Here is a 24,172-nt window from a genome sequence, read left to right as displayed (position 1 = left end):
TCTTTTAAGATTTTCAAGAACGGGTTCATCATTATCAGTATCTGACGAAGAAGTTTCAGGAGCAAGAAGAAGTTTACATGTCACTGATGAGATTTTCTTCACTTTTGATTTGGCGTAATGCCTAGATGTTAGTTTTCTCTTGTCAATTGGGGACTCACCTAGTTCTTGAAGTGTTGTGTTAAATGTTTTAACAGGTACTGAAGTTGGAGTGAATTCAGGGTCTTGGTCTCGGATGATTATCTCTGATCCAGAAGATTCTTCTTCAACACTTTCATAACTGATGGGCTCTGGTGTTTTTTTCAATTTGGTTACATCTTTCCTACATTTATCGCAAATCTTGGCACCACTTGGTATTTGAGGAAATTATTTGGGCATCCATGTTGTGACATTTCTCAATTTTTTCTGTCTCTAATAAAATGATTTGACTTCTTCAATGGATTACAATACTGCACTCTTACACCACTGCACTTTTTACTTGGTTCCATATTTATACAAAAACCACTTATAAACTGCCCTTCAATGTGTAGATTTACTTGAAAATGAACTATTAAATATAATAGATACAGGCTGGTCAACACAGAGGTAACAACTGATTTGCACTAAAACCGCAGTGCACAATAATGCTGTAGGCACACAAAGCCTTAGAAGGTAACAATGCAGACTACATCATCTCAACAATGGCTCCAGTCTCTGAATTATTGTACAGCCATCAAGGCCTATGTATATGGTCCTCTACTGACATACTACCTTAAAGGTCAGTTTGGTCAAAATAGGGCCATTAGTGAAAAAACAAGAGTCCAGAATTTTTTTTTTAACAATGAACCCATCATCATCCCACATTTATATTTTGCCATGTGATGTACGACAGTACGAAGTAGTTATGGAAATATTTTGAAAATTTTCAATTATGTACTTTTTCTAAAAAAATTAAATCAAAATATTAATTACTATTTTGAAAAAGGTTATTAATTAGAAGCTATGTTTTTTGTCTATCACTGGAAAGAGAATGAAAAATGGTGAAAAATGACTCCTTTCTCAGTTCTCTAGCTCGATTAGGGCAGCTCCTAGGGCAGTTTAAAAAAAGTCCGTTCACACATTTTTGGCCAGTTTTTGAAAAGTTTACATTACCATATTTCAGGAATGGTTTGAGGTAAAAAGTTGAAATTTGGTATTTTTCTTAGTTTCAACACCCACTATAAGTATGCCAACTTTCAGCAAAATCTAAGAGGGTGAGGTAAAACTTTTATTTAAAGTGTGTTGATTTGACATGGAATGACTCTGTTTGCAATGACAACTGTATGCAAACAACGCTTCTATCATTCGTTAAGTGAATGCCTGATATTTCGTATTCTCGGCAAACTCTTGACACTTTGGAGCTCGGAATTGCGAATTCACTAAAGGTTTCCCAAATGCTCCAACTACCAACCCGCGTTGAAAGTCGTGACGCCACAACCACGTCGGAAACTTTTCACGTTAGTCACCTGAGGACAAATGACGTCTCCGACAATGCTCTGCTCTTTTGTACCTTTTGCGATACCAACGCCATCTGTATATGTGCAGATCGGTATCTCATTACTGCTATCACCTCAGTGTAATACAATTTACTTGCACAATCCACAATTTACTGAGGAAAGATAAAGTAATGGAGATGTGCAAATTAATATGAATGAACTTTAAAGAAGTGATAGGGGAAAGAAAAACACCTTTTTATAGAGGCACAGCAGTATTCAGTGAGAATTAGATTATCAAGTAGCCTGGCCAGATAACGGAAATGCGAACAAGTTCTACCACAGAGCGACTAGCAATATAGGTATCTTTCATGAGCAATAGACCGAGTCGTGCTGAGTAAGATATATTTTCTTTGTGGAAAAATGACTGTATACTAGTCAATTACATATCTCGATTTTTCTCTGCCTTTTTTTTTAAATTGTAGCCTACAACAAAATTTGTTAAATGCCGTCCAACCACATACTTACTGTCTATACAGGAAATCATCTATGAACTGGAAGCAGCTCTTCCTCAGAAAGGATTTCAATGTATTTCTAAAACTGTCATTGCCTGCCAGCATCTTTAATTCACAAGAGAGATAATCAGATACTATTATGGCTGAATACTTTGTTCTTTTCTGTACAAGAGTAAAGATAATTTATGGATGATGGACTGTTCTTATATTATACACTGACGGAAAAAAGTCGCATCACCAAGAAGGAGTTATGCGACGTAAACAAAAATTGGTAGGCGTGTTTATACATCTGACAATGATGTCTATTCAGATATCACCCCAGTCGCATAACAGTGGCAGTTGTGGCATCGTATGAGGATGCACAGCAGCTTTGCTTTAAATACACGCTGCAACAGCGTGAGTGTTAGTTACCCTTAGAGATTGGACGTGGTGAGTATTAGTAAAGAATGCCTTTAAGGCGACAAAGAAGCCGTTATCAGCACCTCATCGAGTTTGAACGAGGTCGTGTAATAAAGCTACGAGAGGCTGGATGCTCCTTCTACATAATGTAGAAAGACTTGGCAGGAATGTAGCCACAGTCCCTGATTGCTGGCTGCTATTGTCACGAGAATGTACGGTCGCAAGAAGAACGGTCTTCGGACGGCCACCTGGCACTGCCTAGAGGAAAGACAACCGTGTTCAGCGTAAGGCTCTGGCGCATCACACTGCATCTGAAGCAGCAGTCTGAGCAGCCACAGTGGCACAACGGACTGTTAGAAATCGGTTACTTCAAGGACGGCTCCGAGCCAGACCCGCTGTAGCGTGCGTCCCACTGAGGCCAAACCTCCGCCATTTGCGACTTTAATGGTGTCAAACGAGAGCTCATTGGAGGGCAGAGTGGAGGTCTATTGTGTTTTCTGATGGAATCTGGCTCTGCCTCGGTGACAGTGGTGGCCGTGGTGTTGGTTATAAGAAAAGTTGAGGACCTGGAAGCAGTCTGTCTGCGTGCCTAGACACACCGGTCCTACATCTGGAGTTACGGTGTGCGGCGCGATTTCGTATGACAGCAAGAGCACTCTCGTCACTATCCCAAGCACCCTGCCAACAAATCTGTACATCAGTCTGATGCCATTCATGAGCAGCATCCCAGGGATGTTTTCCAACTGGATAACACTCGCCCACATACCACTGTTGTAACAAATACACTACTGGCCATTAAAATTGCTACACCACGAAGATGACGTCCTACAGACGCGAAATTTAACCGTCAGGAAGAACATGCTGTGATATGCAAATGATCAGCTTTTCAGAGCATACACACAAGGTTGGCGCTGGTGGTGACACCTATAACGTGCTGACATGAGGAAAGTTTCCAACCGATTTCTCATACACAAACAGCAATTGATCGGCGTTGCCTGGTGAAACGCTGTTGTGATGCCTCGTGTAAGGAGGAGAAATGCGTACCATCATGTTTCCGACTTGGATAAAGGTCGAATTGCAGCCTATCGCGATTGCGGTTTATCATATCGCGACATTGGTGCTCGCGTTGGTCGACATCCAATGACTGTTAGCAGAATATGGAATCGGTGGGTTCAGGAGGGTAATACGGAATGCTATGCTGGATCCCAACGGCCTCGTATCACTAGCAGTCGAGATGACAGGCATCTTATCCGCATGACTGTAACGGATCGTGCAGCCACGTCTCGATCCCTGAGTCAACAGATGGGGGCGTTTGCAAGACAACAACAATCTGCACGAACAGTTCGACGACGTTTGCAGCAGCATGGACTATCAGCTCGGAGACCATGGCTGCGGTTACCCTTGACGCTGCATCACAGACAGGAGCGCCTGCGATGGTGTGCTCAACGACAAACCTGGGTGCACAAATGGCAAAACGTCATTTTTTCGGATAAATCCAGGTTCTGTTTACAGCATCATGATGGTCGCATCTGTGTTTGACGACATCGCGGTGAACGCACATTGGAAGCATGTATTCGTCATCGCCATACCGGCGTATCACCCGGCGTGATGGTATGGGGTGTCATTGGTTACACGTCTCGGTCCCCTCTTGTTCGCACTGACGGCACTCTGAACAGTGGACGTTACATTTCAGATGTGTTACGGCCCGTGGCTCTACCCTTTATTCGATCCCTGCGAAACCCAACATTTCAGCAGGATAATGCACGACCGCATGTTGCAGGTCCTGTAAGGGCCTTTCTGGATGCAGAAAATGTTGTTCTGCTGCGCTGGTCAGCACATTCTCCAGATCTATCACCAATTGAAAACGTCTGATCAATGGCGGCCGAGCAACTGGCTCGTCACAATGCGCCAGTCACTACTCTCGATGAACTGTGGTATCGTGCTGAAGCTGCATGGGCAGCTGTACCTGTACACGCCATCCAAGCTCAGTTTGACTCAATCCCCAGGCGTATCAAGGCTGTTATTACGGCCAGAGGTGGTTGTTCTGGGTACTGATTTCTCAGGTTCTATGCACCCAAATTGAGTGAAAATGTAATCACATGTCAGTTCTAGTATAATATATTTGTCCAATGAATACCCGTTTATCATCTGCATTTCTTCTTGGTGTAGCAATTTTAATGGCCAGTAGTGTATGTGTTTCGATTGTGATGACATGACAGGAATCGGCTCTGATGCAAGGCACTGGAGTGCCAGTGAACTGAGGGGCTGATGAAGTAGAGGTAGTGCCACGTAACGTGTCTGGTTTGCAACCCATCTAACTGGGCGTGTGGAACACCGACGTGGTCAAATATAAGGACGGTGCAGAGGTAATGCACACAAGCATTCACGATTAATTCTAACCGTCTACAGTTTTTGTTACCTGTGGCGTATTAGTTTGCATCACAGAAGTGAAGGTTCGGCAGGAACATATGGTTTCAGACGTTCATGTTTCACATCCTGTGCAAATGTGATCCGAAAGTTTTAGAGTGCAAAGAGGGAAAGGGAAAATTTTGAAATATGTACCTACAGTATGTCCTACACAGCACAGTATTTTTTATCATTTCAACTGCTCATTCAATTGTACCCAAGTTCTTTGACGTTTATTGGTGCGGTAATGGGAACCGATGAAAAGAATGGGAGGCAGCTGTTGCCAGAATTAAGAAAGAATTAATTTATGATGTGATAGTAAACCTGAGTTTAAAATTTCTCGCATATAGTTTAAGCATTAAGTTTTACCCTCTTCTGACAACTGAACGTGGATTGCCATAGATCAAGACGATGGGAGTATTGATATCTTCATAACATTAGTACATATCTCTGGCATTTTACTGCTTATCACCAAGAAACGCCAGTTTTTTCGTGGAAACGATACGCTTTCACCACCTCTTTAGACAGGAGCACCAAAATGTTCGGTGTTAAGCTCTCTATAGGCCTTCAGAAAAAACTTTATAACATTTATGTTAGCAAATATCTCTTTTTTCATAAATGTTTTCCTTGCTGTTGGCAGTTTGCAGCCGGTCTGTGTGGCCCAGCGGTTCCAGGCGCCACAGTCTGGAACCGCGCGACCGCTACGGTCGCAGCTTCGAATCCTGCTTCGGGCATGGATGTGTGTGATGTCCTTAGGTTAGTTATGTTTAAGTAGTTCTAAGTTATAGGGGACTGATGACCTCCGCAGTTATGTCCCTTAGTGCTCAGAGTGATTTGAACCATTTTTTGGCAGTTTGCATTTTATATACTCTCTACTTCTTGATGCACAGATGACAATGCTGATCTGCTGCTTTTAGTGGTCTCATTTCCTAGTCTAATTCCATCACTACCACCTGATTTAATTCGAATACATTCCATTACGTTGCCTTAATTTTGTTCGTGTTACTTTTCTAACCTCTTTTCAAGACATGGTCTATTCCGCTCTCTGGTAGGATAAAATGTTACCGGAAAAGTTCAAAGTTTTAGTTTCTTCTTTCTACAGTTTAATTACCTTTTCAAGTTTCTCGCTGATGTCTTTCGTAGCCTGCGCAGTGTAGAGATTGAATAACATCGGGGATACGCTACAACCCAATCTCACTTCCTCCTCAAGTACTGCTTCCATTTCATTGGGTGAAGCCGTGTTACTTGCCTCCAGGAAGGCATTTGACACTCCCGCACTGTCCTTTAGGGAAAGAAATACGAGCATACCCAGTATCGGACCAGATTTGCGACTGGATTAAAGACTTCCTTGCAGCTGCAACTCAACACGTCGCTCTTAACAGAAAAAAATTCAACACAACTACAGTCTGGTTTCTGTACAAGTTGTAGATAACCTTTCACTCACTGTATTTTATCCCTGCCACCTTCAAAATTTCTTACAACTTCCAGTCAACATTGCAAAAGATTTATCTAAATTACAAATTCAGAATTAATCAGTCACATATTTCGAAAGATCAAATTCGCCTCACTCCCTAGCTCAAAATTTAACCATGGGCCCACTAAAGTTCCTAATAAAAGACGTAAAACGATTCTTACGTGATAATATAGAGATTGACACAAAGGAAAACACTACCACAAACAGTTTCATAGTATCCACTCTCCAAAGCCCCATATAGCAGCGCAATTGGAAAGTGTACGGACACAATCCAATGGCACTTCTAAACTTAAAATGATAGGCGAGGGTTGCTCGAAGTTTTAATGACCACTCAAAAAAAAAAAAAAAAAAAAAAAAAAAAAAAAAAAAAAAAAAAAAACTCGTATTTTTTGTCTGTTTACAGCTACATGTTTGTAGTCACAGCCCACACTGAAGACCCTCGACACGGCATCGTAACACATCGCTTGAGGAGCCAAAGCAAAACGACGTAGTCCGTTGATGAAGTGCGGTAAAAAACTCGTATTTTTTGTCTGTTTACAGCTACATGTTTGTAGTCACAGCCCACACTGAAGACCCTCGACACGGCATCGTAACACATCGCTTGAGGAGCCAAAGCAAAACGACGTAGTCCGTTGATGAAGTGCGGTAATTCACTTTCAGCATTTGAAGGGAAGCAACATTGCAACACTTGTTGCTAAGTTAGAGGAAGTGTAGGACTGCAACGCACCATCATACAATGAGTTGAAAAAAGTCATAAGATAGCGATATGTACACATACATATGGCGGTAGTATCACGTCCACAAGGTATAAATTGACCGTACGTTGGCGGAGCTGTCATTTGTACTCAGGTGGGTCATCTGAAAATGTGTCCGTCGTGATTATAGCGACACGACGGTAATTAAAAGACTTTCAACTCAGAATTGTGGTTGGAGCTACACGCATAGGATATTATAGTTCGGAAATCGTAAAGGAATTCAATATTCCGAGGTCCACAGCGTCAAGAGCGTGCCGAGAGTATCAAATTTCAGGCATTGCCCCTCATCATGGACAACGCAGAGGCCACGGGCCTTCACTTAACGACCAAGAGCGGCGCCGTTTGCGTAGAATTGTCAGTACTGAGAGACAACCAACACTGAGTGAAATAACCGCAGCAATTAAACTGGGAGTACGATGAAAGTTTCAGTTATGAAATTTGGCGCTAGTGGGCTATGGCAGCAGACGACCGATACGGGTGCCTTTTCTAACAGCACGACACCGCCTGCAGCGCCTCTCCTGGGCTCGTGACCACATCAGTTCGTGACCAGATCAGTTGGGCCCTAGATTTCTGTAAAACCGTAGTCTCGTCACATGAGTCTCGATTTCATGTGGTAAGAGCTAACGGCAGGGTTCGAGTGTGTTGTAGACTACACACAGCCGTGGAACCAAGTTTTCAACAAGGCACTGTTCAAGCTGTTGGTGGCTTCATAATTGTGTGAGCTGTGTTTGTGTGGAATGGTGTGGGTCCTCTAGTGCAACTGAACCAATCATTGCTTGGCCGGTGAAAAGAGGTTCGACACGATATTAGGAGGTGTCCCATGATTTTTGTCATCTCACTGTATGAAACAGTGGTTAGATTATGAGTAGCTTCCCGTGTGCTCAAACAAGTCTAAATGACTAAGGACGAAGCGGCAGATCATGTCCCGGTGAAGAGCCGGAACCACTAGAGAAGTAGAGTCACTGCTCCTCCCAGACTGGCGTATTACACTAGAGACGTAATGAAAATCAGCCATGTATCAGTTGTCAACAGACTGCACGACATTTTGAACACGGCAAAGATCACCGCCCGCTAAGTTCCTCGGCTGTTTATATGCATTCAAAATTTAAATTTTAGAATGTGTAAGTAGGCTGTTTAGGTTTTTATGTTGGTAACGCCACGTAGCGTTCTGAATGAAAATCACTGACTGCGCCGTGTGCAGTCTGTGGCTGATTTACATTGTTGGAATATTTGCTATTGTAGTGTTGGGCAGTTGGATGTGAACAGCGCGTAGCATTGCGCAGTTAGAGGTGAGCCGCCAGCAGTGGTGGATGTGGGGAGAGAGATGGCGGAGTTTTGAGAGCGGATGATTTGGACGTGTGTCCGCCAGGAAAACGAAATTTGTGAGACTGGATGTCAAATTTTAGGCATTAACCCTCATCATGGACAACGCAGAGGCCACGGGCCTTCACTTAACGACCAAGTGCAGTGACTCTTGAACACTATTAAAGTAAATACATTGTTTGTTCTCTATCCAAATCTTTCATTTGTTAACTATGCCTATCAGTAGTTAGTCCCTTCAGTAGTTAGAATCTTTTATTTAGCTGCCAGTATTGGCGCTCGCCGTATTGCTGTAGTTCGAGTAACGAAAATTTTTGTGAGGTAAGTGATTCATGAAAGGTATAGGTTATAGTTAGCCACGGCCATTCTTTTGTAGGGATTATTGAAAGACAGTTTGCATTGCTCTAAAAATATTGTGTGTCAGTTTAGTGATGACCAGAATAAGTAAAGAGAGAAATGTGTGAGTACGTTCAGTTTTGCTCAGCTGCTTGAGAATCAAATAACGTAAGAGGTTTACCAGCACAGTAATTCATAAATTTTTCTAAGGGGATGTTTCAAATGTTGTAGTAAGTTCCTATGGGACCAAACTGCTGAGGTCATCGGTCCCTAGGCTTACACACTTCTTTAACCTAACTTCAACTAACTTACGCTAATGACAACATAGCCCCCTTGCCCGAGGGAGGACTCGAACCTCCGCGCGAACCGCGGCAAGGCGCCTCAGTTACATGCATTTAAAAACACCATCGAACCGAAGGGGTAAAGGAAATGTTGTGGCTGCGTAAGACCGGGCCAGATGACTTCTTCAGCCACTGCCTCACAATGAACGATTGTTGGGTGTAGCACTGTGACCCACAGAGAAATGAGCAAGGAGCAAGCAGTGGAAAAATGTGGATGTACCAACCCTGGATTAGGCAATTCGATGTTAGTGGGACTTCCGTGAAGTGGTTCTAACAGAATATGTTCGTATCCAAATTGTCACAGGAGCATACCACCAAATTCCTCTGAAAAGGTTACTGGATGCTGTCAAGGCGAAGCTGCATGGGGTGCTGTCCAAGCGGGTCTTTTTGCTCCGATACAACGCCCTAGCTCATTCTGCAAACGACACAATCAAGCATGCTGCTTATTTTGGCTATCAAAATTTGCGTCTCCCTTATAAAGCTCGAGTTACGCACTTATTCCCCACTAAATATTAATTGCAAACGTAAGATATAGGACTGATGACCTCAGATGTTAAGTGCCATATTGCTTAGAGCCTTAAGATGTGGAAATAATAATTTCAGATACAGAATTTTGATGAGGTTTCGGTCCACAACCCTAGTGACGTTTATTCGTGAAGTCATTACACTTTAGGCTGTTAAAATATTATTTATTACCGTTGAAACTCCATGGCCGTAGTCACTGTCAACCATTGTGAGATACTGGGACACAATCAACAACATAAAGTTGTGACGTGCACAAGCAGAGTTCCCAGCAGTGCAAAACCAAGTTAATGTATAATTGTATCTGTTCTTGACTGGCATATACTTGTGTAGAGATACTGCAGTTTTGTTTGATTATTTTCAAAGACTCACATGCAGTTATTATTTTGAGGGGCATCTATATTATTATTTGCAGAATATACTGAGAGTTTATAGTTTAGTGATTAATCGTTTACTTTACTTAGTGAATATGTATGACTCTGTGGGTACTAATATTCAATCAATTGCCGAATGTGAAGTTTTTTAATTGCTGCGTGGAGCTGGGACCATTATTTATTCTTTGTCTGTCATTTAGTAGGTGAAGTGATTAACTGCTGGAGCTTACTGCACCGAGGAACACATGGCTTTTCCCGACTAGTGTTTCAGTATAATAACCGATTTTAGAATCATGTGGAGGAAAGCACTCTACAGATCACCATAAGCAGTTTCCGGCAGTTTTCTGCTGTTTCTGTCGCTGTGAGAAATGAGATTATGTTTTGTGCGGATTTTGTAAACATTACGAGCTCTACATGTTTAACTGCTGTATAATATATTAAAACTATTTGGAGTATGTTGTTAATTCTTCAGTTACAGAGTTTCATGGTGAGTAAAACTGTGTATATTGTTAAAACTAGTTACATAATGTGTAGATGTTAAAGCTCGTCAGGCGTGCACCATCTTATACCTTGAAAGAGAGATCCTACAGTGCAACACGTGATATTTGCAAATGAACTTAGTTTCTACATTATCTTAACAACTTTACCTGTCGTGAAAATAGAAATTTGCGTTAATTGCCAATAGCTATTACTTCAGAATCATTATAACTTGTAACTGGTTTTTGATAGTACTTCTTATTAATTTGATTTAGCTTGCAGATTATTGGTGTACAGTAAAGTAATAGTGTAGCACAGACACCGTTAAATACAGTACTGATAAGATTTTCTCGACCGCACCACTTTTCTAATGACATAATAATTTAACAGTTTTTCACATCTGGAAAAACCATACTTTCCTGGAGTAACTTACAGTTTTGGAAAAAGACTGCAGCACAAATAATGCTAGCGCTATCGTTTCGTATTGGATAAGAAAATACTTGGTAATTTCTTGATGATGTTACAAACTTTCAGGGATGGTGGAGAAGTGAAAATGTATCAATTGGATGTAAGGGACCCTGGTTCAGACCCTACAGAATCGGAAGTTATTAGCGAAAATCGTCCTGATGTCTCTGGCAGTGGAATTCATGTACTGATACTGATGTTGTTAAGATTGTAGGGTAGGAAACTTGTTGAAATGGCAGTGTGGACGAAAACAAGAGAAAGTCTAGTAAACATAGGCCTAAATTCCATACATTAAGAACTATGAGCACTTTTTCCTCTTCGATACTGTAAACCACATGTTCTCTACTGCATACTCTTAGGTTTTCACGTATTTGGAGGAGGTAGCTTGGACCAAAAGAAGGAAAGATGTCCAGTAAACATGGAGTCGAAAATGCAAACACCAAGAGCTATTAGAACTTATACAATAGAAGAGCTGTTACACAGCAGCGAAGATGAACAGGCGCTCATAGTTCTTAATGTATTCATTTTTGAACCCAAGTTTACTGGACGTTTGTTTCTTCTTTTAGGCTTCTCCAAATACATGAAAACCAAATATCTTGCAGTAGATGAGATGTGTTTTACAGTATCGAAGATGAACAAGTGCGCATGTTTAGTAAGTTAGGCGGTTGAGAGTCGATGTTAATTAGACATTCTTGTTGTTTTTGTCCATATTATATCCCTACACTCGTAGTAATAATAGTACCAATACATGTATTTCCATTGTCAGAGGTATCAGAACGGTTTTCGGTTATAAGTTTCGTCTCGGTCGCTTCCGGTCCAGGGTCCCTTACCTTAAATTGATACGTTTCCCTTCTCCATCATTCTTGAAACGTTGTAACATCATCACGAAATAAAAGTGTACTTCTGTTACAGAGCTAGCTAGAGCTGAAATTCTAAAAAAGTGATCCAAAGATCACCCCACTTCTTTGGCGATTATCGTCGCTCGAAGCGGTGAAACATTATTGAAGGCAGTCAGATACGAATTCTATGAGCGCTTTATATGATTTTTTGTACTGGAAAATTACTTTTTCCGGGGGATTTTTATTTTAGGCTCGTCACAGCGGTGATACGCCCGGGAAAGACAACCCAAATTACGAGAGTTATTCGGAAAGTAAAGTCCGAATCGCCGTAACTAATCGAATGTTACACAAACATAGAAACGTGCAAGTGCACAGACACCCGGTATGCCAAAGACGCCGTTTACGTTGGTTTTGTCGCAGGGTGCGGTTTACAGTGTCCAAAATATTTGAAACATTCGATCAGCCCGACGACTGTGAAATACGATAAATGGTTAGATTTTTGACACCAAGGACCACTCAAGCAGCGCAAATTCATCGCCAGATAAATGAGGTGTATGGCGTACTATGAGTGACAGCGAAGTGATTACGTAAATGGGTGGACATGAAAATGTCCGTGATGAACCGCGATCAGGCCGACAATCAGTGATCTCAGAAGATTTGATCAAAGCCGTGCCCGAAATGATTCGTGAAGACCAGCGGTACACCATTTCGGCTTTAGCATAGAAATTTCTGAATGTGAGTAGAACAACTCGGCACAAAATTGTCTCTAAAAATTTGTAAATTCGCAAACTGTGCACACATTGTGTTGCCAAGATACTTACTGAGAAACACGAAATGGAAGCAGTGGCTTGCGTTCTTGATTTTTTGGATGGATGCCGTAAGGAACGTGATCGGTTTTTAGAGAACACTGTCACAGGGGACGAGATGTGGGTTTCTGACCCCAGAGTTGAAACGTCAGTCGATGGAATGACGTCAGACGACATCAGCAGTCAAAATGAAGACCAAGCAGACAACGTCAACACGCACGGTAATGGTTCAAAAATGGTTCAAATGGCTCTGAGCACTATGGGACTTAACTTCTGTGGTCATCAGTCCCCTAGAACTTAGAACTACTTAAACCTAACTAACCTTAGGACATCACACACATCCATGCCCGAAGCAGGATTCGAAGCTGCGACCGTAGCGGTCACGCGGTTCCGGACTGAAGCGCCTTTAAGCGCACGGTCACACCGGCCGGCCGCAAGGTAATGGAAACCGTGTTTTGGGATATTCATGGGGTCTTGTTAGTCGAGTTTACGTAGCAAGAGACTGAAATAAACGCAGCCGCTTACTGCGCTACGCTGACTGAACTTCGTCCTGTAATATGGAAAAAGCGACGTGGCCTCCTGATGTGTGGAGTTTTGTTGCTGCATGAAAATGTCAGAAACCTTTCTGCCTTAAACCCAGAATCTGATCACATCTTTTGGATGGAAACATATTGTCCACCCACCGTAGATTCCTGACTTGGCACCGAGCAGTTTTTCTAAAATAGTTTCTCGGCCGCGAGCACATCGCAACAGAAGCAATTATAAACTGATTACCGTCACAGGCAGCAGACGTCTATGACGTAGGGATACAAAAGCCATAACAATGGCTATAACCCTGAATTAGTTGACAAACTCCTACACAAGAAACCAGGAAGGAAAATCTTTCCCTACATTTATGCCACCTCTGCAATAAAAACCACACCAAAAATCAACTGGTGTACTATTCCATATCTAGGTAAGCTATCAGACAAACTAGCCAAAACACTGAAATCCCAAAACTATTAAACATCATTTTATGTAAGAGGCTCTACAGCTAATCTCCTATTCAGCAGAAAGGACAAAACAGATGAACTAAGCAACAGTGGGGTCTACAAAATAATCTGCACTGACTGCAATAAACTATACATTGGTCAAACGGGCCGGTCCATATCAACAAGGCTGACTGAACATGAACGCAGGTGAAGATTAAATAATACAGACTTCACCTTTGCTGAACATGTGCTCAAAGAAGGACACAAGTATCTAACACACACAGAAGTGCTACATATAGCCAAGAAAGGCAGAAATTCAGCCTACTAGAAGCACTTGAAATTAACAAACACTTAGCCCTAAATCCCCAGCTGGTTCTAAATGACCAATTGCAACTGAGCACATCACAACTCTTAAAATTTACACTGTACAGTAAACCTGCTACTAACCACAAAGCGTCCCAATAGTAAACAAATTCACACCCCAATATAATGTAATATCCCTTATGTGTTTACATTCCTAACTGTAACTCAACTGTAACAATGTAATATTTGATATATACTAATGCAAAATTTTTCTAATAACAAAATGTAACCCCCAAAGAAAACATCGCTGTTTTACAACCAACAATTAGTGTCCAGTGCAAACTGTTCACAACAAATACAAAAAATTGTAATTTTGTAATAATGTGTATTCTAAATAATTCTAATTGTTATCATGCATGGTACTGACAAACCATAAAATGTGATTTATTATGTTGAGGAACAGTTTTACAGAATAAAAAGTCAAAAGACCCGTTTGACAATTCCAAAGACAATACCACAACTGAAGATCGTATGTAAGTGAGTTGTATCTTAGTGCAGAATGTTTGGTTCGTAAGAAAACTAGCTCCTTGTGAACAATAGCCAGTAGTTATCTGAAGATGGCCTAACAAGCCGAAAACTAATTCATACAACTAAAAATCAGTAGAACATAAAAATCGCCTAAGTGTTATTCAATCCTCAATATGGAATTGTTCTAACAAGAAGCGACGGAAGAATCCATAAATAAGCTTGTAGAACGTTGTGACAAATGTTTAAACAGGTTTGGAAAGTCTGTAAAAACAGAGGAACATATGAGAAATTAGATATTAAAAAAAGGCGTTTGAATAAGATTGTGATGGTGGTATGTTTTATAAATAATTGGATCTTACTTTCCGAATAACCGTTGTATATGAACTTCAGCGGTCGAGATTCAATCTTCAATTTTTTTTTAGAATGCGGAACGCGAGCACCCTCCCCCCCCCCCCCCCCCCTGTTCCTCTCCTGCTCTCCTCCCCCCCCCCCCCCCCGTCTTCTGCTAACATGGCACAAATGGACTGGCATTTCTATAATGAGGACGAGTTGATTTTCTTAGTGGAAGGTCTGCAGCAAGGCATCCATCGTTGGGAAATATCCGACGCACTGTAGAGAATAGGTAACAGCATCACCAAATATCATCGTCCTGACGCATTTTTTGGACGTGATAATTACAACTTTGTGACTAGCGCTCGTCGAGTGATTGCATAATTGCACTATTATTATAGTGATTTTTACGATGCTCCGTACTTCATTCGGTAAAAACGGAACCCTTATGGGATCACTTTGTTGTACATCTGTCTGTCTATCCGACTTTTTTTCAGGAATGGTTAGATTTATCATGCTGAAATTTATGTGACGTGTTAAGATCTATGGTCCCTTGGTGGTGTAAGAAACTGAAACTTCTAAGCAGTCAAATGATATGGCTATTTGTCACATATTTTAATACTAGCAAACTCACTCGTCAAAACCTAAGGGGTACTTCCCGTAGGCCTAGAATAATGAAATTTGCCAAGAAGAAAAGTTTCACAGTAAAAGAGAAAATTTCCAATTTTAAATTATAATTATATGACATGAAAAAAAATCATTTTTTATCTGACTGTATGTCTGTAAAGACCCCTTTTTCTCAAGAACGCGTAGACGTATCAAGTTGACATTTATGTTACATACAGGAATCTATGGTTCATTGGTTCTGTAATAAATTCAGTGTGAGTTATCTAACATTACCACTGGAAACACCTCCCAAACCGCAACAAACACTGAATAATCAATACCACAGACCGAAAATGAGGAGAGGGGCTGGTAGAATTGGTTAATACAAACCATTGAGAAATGCACGGTTGTATGATTTTTGTCACTTACTTATGGTTTTTTAGATGGAAACCTGTTATTGTTTTTAGTACAATTGAAAATAGAAACAAATACTTAATCAGTGTCGTTTGTTACATTGTAAAATGTTAAGCATATACAGAGTACTTTGTAACGTAAAGTTGACGCTTGAAACCTCAGACGTTCAGTCACGTGTTGTAACAAGCATGATCTGTAGGGGTATGTTTACGAGGACTACAATGTTCACGAGTTTGGCTTTCTCAGTGTCTGCATGTAGCGCTTGCTGAATTAGTCCTTGTACTCAGAATAACTGTAATACACTGTGTTGCCGGATGTCTGTGATATTATACCGTACACAAGTAGGAACAGACGTATGCACAGTAGGAATGTGAGAAGGTCGCAATTATAACAGTGTGTACAGTGTTGTAAGAACTGTGAAAATGTTTTATTCTAACTCTGAAAAGGCAGAGATGAAATTCAGCTATGACGAGTGTAGCCAAAATGCAGCTGCAGCCTGAAGGTTGTATGCAGAAAGGTACCCGGACAGAGACCATCCAACGCGTCGCACATTTGAAAACATCTACAAACAATAGGTATGGTCGTAACATGCAAACGGGTCCGTAACAAACCCATCGCAGGAGAGGTAGGTGCAGTTGATTTGTTAGATGCTGTTGCCGTGAACTCACACATGAGTTCACGTGACATCGCTAGAGGAAGTGCAATGAGTCAAAGTAGTGTAATGCGCATACTTCGTCACAAATTTCACCCGTATCATGTGTCGCTGCACCAGCCATTACATAGAGATGAGTTTAATAATCGAGTGAATATCTCTCAATGGGCATTAACAGAGAATGCGTTGCAGTTCTACCTCTTTACCGATGAAGCAGGTTTCACAAACCACGAACCACAGTGCAGTGAATTTACGAAACATGCATTACTGGTCGATGGACAAGATCGCTGGCTTCGACAGGTAGAGCGACAGCGACCGTGGAATGTAAATGTATGGTGCGGAGTAATTGTCTACCATTTGATTGGTCCTCACTTCATTGAAGGCACCCAAACAGCTATAAAATACATCGAGTTTCCACAAAATGATCTGCCAACATTGCTAGAAAATGTCCGTCTGGAAACGTGTAGACGTGTGTGGCATCAACATGGTGGTGCTCATGCACAGTCTGCAACGAACACTAGGCTGACCATTGATAGAATGGTCGACGGGCCTGTAATAGGACGTGAACGCATAAATTGGCCAGCCCGTTCTCCTGATCTTACACCTTTTGACTTCTTTCCGTGGGGTACGTTAAAGGAGAACGTGTACCATAATGTGCCTCCAACCACAGAGGATATGAAACATCGTATTGAGGCAGCATTAGACCAGATGTACTGCGCCGTGTAAGACATTCATTACGCGGTAGATTGCAAATGTGTGCAGCAAATGATGGACACCACTTTGAACATTTATTGGCCTGAAATGTTCGGACACACTCTTTTACATTCTGTAATTGAAAAGAAAAAACAAATTTGTAAGTTTAACTACTTTCTCATGTTAATGCATATTTTCTTCCAACGAATCAGTGCCGTACAGTGTTCTTCAGAGAAAAACACTAATAAAAATGTTAACATGTGGACGTAACATGGCTCTTCTGTACCTACGTTATACGTTACTCAAGCCTCAACTTTACGTTACACATTACTCTAGATGTATTAACATTTTACGATGTAAGAAACGGGATTGATTAAGTATTTTTTTCTGTCTTCAGTTGCGCTAAAAATAATAACAGGTTTCCACTTAAAAAATGTAAGTATGCGTTGAAAATCATACTTCTGTGTATTTCTCAATGGTTTGTATTAACCAGTTACACCTCTCCTCACTTTCTGTCTGCGGAATTGGTTATTGAGTGTTTGTTGTGGTTTGGGAGGTGTTTCCAGTGGTAATGTTAGGTGACTTACCCTGTATAATCTTCTAAGTCGAAGCTATCAAAAAGTGCGGCCGTTTATCTCATAGATTTTTATACTTGCAAACTTGCACATTATGACCTGTAGGGAACTTCTCGTTGACCTAGTCTCAAGAAATTTGGCAGGAAGGAAGGTTTGGAAGTAAAAATAAATGAAAATATTCGACAACTGTGAATGATTAATTACATCACACACCAGAAAAGTTTTCTTTTGTCATTTGCTATCCGATTTCAGACTTGAAATTAGCACATTCTCGGAAGTCGTGGAGTCGCTGGGACTGATATCTTACCAGTATCAATGGCGATAATGGACAAAAATCGTCGAGATTCTCGATTCCTGGAATGGATGCACTGTTTTTACAGGGTGGTTCATTGATAGCGACCGGGCCAAATATCTCACGAAATAAGCATGAAACGAAAAAACTACAAAGAGCGAAACTTGTTTAGCTTGATGGGGGAAACCAGATGTCGCTATGGTTGGCCATCAACCCCCATTTTTATTACATATCGTGTAGCACGTAAAGAAATATGAATGTTTTAGTTGGACCCATTTTTTCGCTTTGTGATAGATGGCGCTGTAATAGTCGCAAACGTATGAGTACGTGGTATCACGTAACATTCCGCCAGTGCGGACGGTATTTGCTTCGTGATACAATACCCGTGTTAAAATGGACCATTTACCAATTGCGGAAAAGGTCGATATCGTGTTGATGTATGGCTATTGTGATGAAAATGCCCAACGGGCGTGTGCTATGTATGCTGCTCGGTATCCTGGACGACATTATCCAAGTGTCCGGACCGTTCGCCGGATAGTTACGTTATTTAAGGAAACAGGAAGTGTTGAGCCACATGTGAAACGTCAACCACGACCTGCAACAAATGATGATGCCCAAGTAGGTGTTTTAGCTGCTGCCGCGGCTAATCCGCACATCAGTAGCAGACAAATTGCGCGAGAATCGAGAATCTCAAAAACGTCGGTGTTGAGAATGCACCGTCAACATCGATTGCACTCGTACCATATTTCTATGCACCAGGAATTGCATGGCGACGACTTTGAACGTCTTGTACAGTTCTGCCACTGGGCACAAGAGAAATTACGGGACGATGACAAATTTTTTGCACGCGTTCTATTTAGGACGAAGCGTCATTCACCAACAGCGGTAACGTAAACCGGCATAATATGCACTATTGGGCAACGGAAAATCGACGATGGCTGCGACAAGTGGAACATCAGCGACCTTGGCGGTTTAATGTGTGGTGCGGCATTATGGGAGAAAGGATAATTGGCCCCCATTTTATCGATGGCGATCTAGATGTTGCAATGTATGATGATTTCATACGTAATGTTCTACCGATGTTACTACAGGATATTTCACTGCCATGACAGAATGGCGATGTACTTCCAACATGATGGATGTCCGGCACATAGCTCGCGTGCGGTTGAAGCGGTATTGAATAGCATATTTCATGACAGGTGGATTGGTCGTCGAAGCACCATACCATGGCCCGCAAGTTCACCGGATCTGACGTCCCCGGATTTCTTTCTGGGGGGAAAGTTGAAGGACATTTGCTCATTGTCAATGCATGTGCGATCATTACGGAAGGCCAACTACTCGCTGTTGAGAGGAATGTCGTTACACGTATTGCCAAATGCATTGAGGTTGACGGACATCATTTTGAGCATTTATTGCATGAATGTGGTATTTACAGGTAATCACGCTGTAAAAGCATGCGTTCTCAGAAATGATAAGTTCACAAAGGTACATGTATCACATTGGAAGAACCGAAATAAAATGTTCAAACGCACCTACGTTCTGTATTTTAATTTTAAAAAAAAACCTACCTATTACCAACTGTTCGTCTAAAATTGTGAGCCGTATGTTTGTGACAATTACAGCGCCATCTGTCACAAAGCGAAAAAAGCGGTACAAGTGAAACATTCGTATTTCTTTACGTACTACACGAATAAGTAATAAAAAATGGGGGTTCCTATTTGAAAAAACGCAGTTGATCTCCGTTTGACCTATGGCAGCGCCATCTAGCGGGCCAAACATAGCGCCATCTGGTTTCCCCCTTCAAGCTAGACGAGTTTCGTTCTTTGTAGTTTTTTCGTTTGACTCTTATTTCGTGAGATATTTGGCCCGGCCACAATCAATGGACAACCCTGTATACAGAATTAAGTTTTTGCATAACCCCCGGAGCGCGAGTCCGACTAGCGCCTGACCAACTTTTAGTGACGGGAAGTCCGTACGGCGTTGCTGTCCATACCTGGGCGGCCACTGCGGTGTCGAAGTGCGGCTGGCTGCCCTGGTTCGTCCGTCAGCTGCCCACGGCTACATCCGCATGGCTCCGGGCCGCCGTCCAGACCTCAACTGCTGCTGCGCGCCTCCCCTGCCGGCTGCTCCCTCTCTTAATCAGTGTCCCCACCACAAGGAGCCGCAACTCACGGTGCTACGAGAATTTGTACGCTTGCATCTGATAGATAAGACACATTCCAGTGCACGTCACAAGTTGTTGAAGGTATGCTTTTTCTCTTTACGTCACAGTGCGTACAAAAATCGTGATAGACTATGTTTAAACAGAGCCTGCCATTGTCTTTTACTTACTTACCTAACGCTCCAACCGCTACCAAATTAACTGGCCATCATACTTCCTTCACTAGTTTATTGTTTTACGTTCCTCCGAGCGTGTTTTGTTCGGTTAGTTCACAGTCGTTATGCCATGTCTTTTGCACGGAAGGAACCGCTTCTGTTTTGTACGCAGACCCAAGCAATCAAAACGTTAGATAACGCCAGCCAGAGTCCACAGTGGATCCTGTGATACAGTGCAGTATTATGAGTTATCTGTTGAAAATTGTTTGTGTTCAAAAGAGCATTGTACATTGGGACCAACCTGATGAGGCAGTGCAGTTGCTAGGACACTGACTGCGTATTCGGGAGAATGAAGTTTGCTTTTTGAAGCATTTCAGAAAAATGTCAGGATGGTTCCTTCGACAAGGCCACAGCCAACCACCTATCCTATCCTCCCAAAACCATCGTTGTAAAATTGAATAACAAATAAACAAAAAATTGTGCTTCGTGCCAGATGCCTCACCTGTGGAGAGGCATCTGCGGATTGTTATTTAATTTACATTACCGGCTGAAAATTTTCGATGACCCATAATATAAACTATATCATTTGTTTCAGTGTTCAAATACATCGAACAAACTATATAGACCAGCACACGTAGCAAAAGGTAGGATCACCTCTGCTGCAACCATTTGACATGCCCATCAATAATCTCACAGCAACCATTTGACATGCCCATCAATAATCTCACAGCAATCACTGTCTGCTTCACGCTGTAAAGGAATTATATAAAAAAAATTTTTTGTGAATATATAGACATTAGTTCAACTACCAGAGATTAATGCGTAAAGCATTTGCTGCACAAAAGAAGCTTTACGCTCTTCGTTTATTAGTTTTAGAATAAGTTACCTTTCGCTGTTATCCTGTCCTTGTGTTAAGACTTGTGCCGTTTCTTACTGATAAAATTGGGTTAAATAATGAAAGTGATTTTGAAGCAGAGCGATTTCATCTTTTGTGATACCATGGGTCCCAGATCCTGAAATTCTGGAAAATTTTTACTATTATTTTAATTTTATGCAGAGAATTTAGATGGAGACGACGCTCTTGAGGGCGGCGCTGCTCAACAGTAGAGGTACGTGAATGTGTTCATCTTTTTCCTTTCGTGGCCGCTACCATCAATTTTATTACATTTGCCGCGAAATTCAGGACCTGCAGTCTTTCTTTTCAGTTAATTTAGAAGTCCACGCATTTACGTTCTAAGATGAATAAAGGCATTTAACTGTAATTCTTTTTATCCAGGCCACGGGGGATGATTGTACTCGAAATGTACGTGCCTCTATCCCGTTCGTGTGTTTGCATACAATTCAGTGTGTACAAGCGTAACTATATTTAAGACTCATTTTCAACACAGTATTGACGCTTATTTTATTTTTGACCACTCATTCGTGAAGGTACGTGCCCTCTTAATTGATGTAGTCGGTCGGCCGTATTCTTTAATAACATTATTTGTAATATTCAGTTGCTTAGTTTCCACAATTGATCTTTGCCTGTGTCGCAACAGCGCTTCACGCGAAATACACTACTGGCAATTAAAATTGCTACACCAAGAAGAAATGCAGATGATAAACGGGTATCCATTGGACAAATATATTATACTAGAACTGACATCTGATAACATTTTCACGCAATCTGGGTGCATAGATCCTGAGAAATCAATACCCAGAACAACCACCTCTGGCCATAATAACGGCCTTGATACGCCTGGGCATTGAGTCAAACAGAGTTTGGATGGCGAGTACAGGTAGAGCTGCTCATGCAGCTTCAACACGATACCACAGTTCATCAAGAGTAGTGACTGGCGTATTGTGACGAGCCATTTGCTCGGCCACCATTGACCAGACGACTTCAATTGGTGAGAGATCTGGAGAATGTGCTGGCCACGGCAGCAGTCGAACATTTTCTGTATCCAGAGAGGCCCGCACAGGACCTGCAACATACGGTCGTGCATTATCCTGCTGAAATGTAGGGTCTCACAGGGATCGAATGAAGGGTAGAGCCACGGGCCGTAACGCATCTGAAATGTAACGTCCACTGTTCAAAGTGCCGTCAATGCGAACAAGAGATGACCGAGACGTGTAACAAATGGCACCCCATACCATCACGCCAGGTGATACGCCAATATGGCGATGACGAATACACGCTTCCAATGTGCTTTCACCGTGATGTCGCCAAACACGGATGAGACCATCATGATGCTGTAAACAGAACTTGGATTCATCCGAAAAAATGACATTTTGCCATTCGTGCACCGAGGTACGTCGTTGAGTACACCATCGCAGGCGCTCCTGTGATGCAGCGTCAAGGATAACCGCAGCCATGGTCTCCGAGCTGATAGTCCATGCTGCTGCAAACGTCGTCGAACTGTTCGTGCAGATGGTTGTTGTCTTGCAAACGTCCCCATCTGTTGACTCAGGGATCGAGACGCGGCTGCACGATCCGTTACAGCCATGCGGATAAGATGCCTGTCATCTCAACTGCTAGTGATATGAGGCCGTTGGGATCCAGCACGGCGTTCCGTATTACCATCCTGAACCCACCGATTCCATATTCTGCTAACAGTCATTGGATCTCGACCAATGCGAGCAGCAATGTCGCGATACGATAAACCGCAATCGCTCATATACGTCAAATCTCTTTTCAGTTTCCATTCGTATTTTCTCAGCCCTCCACCAGAGTTTCAAGGCACATGTCACACTGTTGCCCACAGTTGTCCCTAAATTTTGTAAAGTACTAAATTTGCTATTTGGTCTTCAAGACGAGTTTTGTCTCCAAGATAAAGGGTTCTTGACACCTGTCTTCAACATCTGATGAGTGATGTCCACGTAGTGGTCAAAGAACCTACAGGTCTAATCAGAATTTGTGGTGATTTCAAAGCAACGGTTAATGCTCAGTTAGTGACAGACACTTATCCTATTCTTAAAGTGAAGAAAATTATGTAGAAGCTAGCGGGGGTAACGTATTCAAGGCAGTAGGATTTTCATGTTGCTTTCCTTAGTCATTAATACTAATTTGGACCTTAATGGTGTTACAGAGTTCCATTTCGAATCATAAGTGCCCTAACGATCTTCCAGCAGCAGCTTGAACATTTATCTTGGATGTTCTCAGAACGGCGCACTACCTTGAGCACACTCTGACGGCCAGCAAAGACACCACAGACCTCACCAAAAATCTAGATATACCATTCTCCATCTTTGGATGCGCCAACTTAAAATGGAATAAATGAGAATTCTTTGTGTATCAAGCGGAATACCTTGCACACACCCTCAGTGCCTCTACTATTCACCTCTTTCCACAATATGTTGCAGCCAATCAGAAACGCCCAGGACCTAAAGATAGTCCTCACCTGAACTCCATCCTTGGGCTACTCAGCTACTATCGTTGGTTCATACCACATGCTGCAGCTCTGGATGAACCACATGTCTGACTGGCCATGACACCAAAAAGCGTCTCACGTTGCCACCGATGCATTGCGCTAAAGTTCAGGTGCGGTGTTGTCTCACTTGGTTGATGGCGTGGAATGTACCACTGTCTTCATCCCAAAGATTCTAAATGCAGCTCAAAGAAATTGCAGCCAAATAGAAACGGAAGCTCTTGCCATTATCTTCACCATCAAGAAATTTCAAGAGTATGTATATGGCTGAAATTTCACACCGCTAAGAGACCACAAGCCTCTGCTGCCAATGTTAAGAGTCCTCTGCGTCCGTCCCAACCAAAATGGCGTGTTGGCTTCAGTGCTGTCATTGTTGCTTTCCAGCTGTGGTTATGATGTAAAATACAGGTTCACAACACACCATGCTAATGATGACTTGTTGTCACGGCTGCCCCTAGGTCAGGACCCAGGTTTCAGCGCAGACTCTGAAGTATGTTTCCGCATGCACTCAGATGTAGAAGAATCTATCGCCAAGCTCCACTTGGCGTTCATCTTGTCTGGCATCAAATTGCTGGATATCCAGTGCTGTTGGATATGCTGTGCTATAT

The 24,172-nt window shown here is 42.1% G+C and overlaps 1 protein-coding gene across 1 annotated transcript in view; it reads right to left on the bottom strand.

Moving 5' to 3' along the window:
• LOC124619547 (sodium-coupled monocarboxylate transporter 1-like) overlaps positions 1 to 19,939 on the bottom strand; it is a 182,890-nt gene extending 162,951 nt beyond the window's left edge. Inside the window, exon 1 of the mRNA XM_047146017.1 lies at positions 19,835 to 19,939. The gene's annotated coding sequence lies outside the window, so the exon portion shown is untranslated. The remainder of the gene's footprint in view (positions 1 to 19,834) is intronic.
• Between the last annotated feature and the right edge of the window lie 4,233 nt (positions 19,940 to 24,172).

The sequence above is a fragment of the Schistocerca americana genome, chromosome 6 (assembly GCF_021461395.2).
Source record: "Schistocerca americana isolate TAMUIC-IGC-003095 chromosome 6, iqSchAmer2.1, whole genome shotgun sequence".
Lineage (NCBI taxonomy): Eukaryota > Metazoa > Arthropoda > Insecta > Orthoptera > Acrididae > Schistocerca > Schistocerca americana.
The sequence above is the reverse complement of the archived record's forward strand: the minus strand, read 5'-3'. Positions and strand labels throughout refer to the sequence as shown.